Raw genomic sequence first — 1,184 nt, 5'->3', positions numbered from 1 at the left:
ACACATAGTATGGCGTTGTCGCTTAGTAACATTTAGCTCGCGCTGATAATATACAACGGCCTCTCACCTAGGGTGCTGACCCGTCGCCCTCGAGTTGTGCTTGTCCTTTCGAAAGAAAAGGAAGCATCAGGCACAGTAATTTTTAATAACTGTCAACTGTCTAATTTGATGGTGTCACTTACAATGCAAGTATATATACAGATCAATCCCCGGAACTTCTTTGAACGATTCGAAACTCTCACAATCTCATGTTGTTACTTTTCACAACATATGTTATGAAATTTCATAACATAAATGTTATGACTTTTCATAACATTTTTGTTATTAAATTTAATAACAATGTTAGTGTTAATGCTTCACAAAAATGTTATTAAATTTAAGAGAAATTTTTTTAACAGTGTCGATGCTGACCCGGACTGAACCCGGGTCCGGCCCAGCGCGTCGGCGCGTCAATGCGAGCGAGGCGAGCCGAGCCCAGATGTGTCTGTCTGCCTGCCAGTGGCGCGCGGACGGACCCGGACGCTGGACCCGGACGGGACCGCATTACAGCTCTGGCTCAGATGCGCTCCACTAGCAGCCGTGATGATAACAATACCGTTTTTTTTTTTTTTTTGCATAGGGTAAGAAGTCGTGTGACTTAGAGCTAAAGCACAGACACGGAACCAAATAACTTACCACAAAAACAGCAAGATTTATTAACAGTTATGAGAAAACTTACTTGGAAATCCTCAAATGTTGACGCCTTATTGATCACACTATCACCACTAAACGGCTTCAAACTGAGCTTAGCCTGAAAAGTAACAAGAAGCCCAGGTAGAAGAGGTGCATCATGGCTAACCCTACACAAGTTTGTCAAACTTGGACTGATTTGTAATCTACACAAGAATCCACTGTATACAGCAACTTACTTTTAAATCCTGAAATTGGCCGTCTTGACATAGGTTCCGAGACTCTTCAGGCTTCCCGTATCCTGTGACAGGAGTTAATTATGTACAACTAAATATACGAAATTGGAAGGGGAAATATTAGTCATAACAAAAAAAAACCAAAACACGGTTCCATCCAGTAGGGCTACAGTTGGCTTTAATTTGGTTTCAACCCAAAACTGATTAACAAAATTTGATAAAAATATTATTGACATGAATTTTAATTAGGGTATTATTTGGTTTACATAATAAATAAAT

The sequence above is a fragment of the Frankliniella occidentalis genome, unplaced genomic scaffold, assembly GCF_000697945.3.
Source record: "Frankliniella occidentalis isolate FOCC.00 unplaced genomic scaffold, Focc_3.1 Scaffold497, whole genome shotgun sequence".
Taxonomy (NCBI): Eukaryota; Metazoa; Arthropoda; class Insecta; order Thysanoptera; family Thripidae; genus Frankliniella; species Frankliniella occidentalis.
This window is presented reverse-complemented; position numbering follows the sequence as displayed.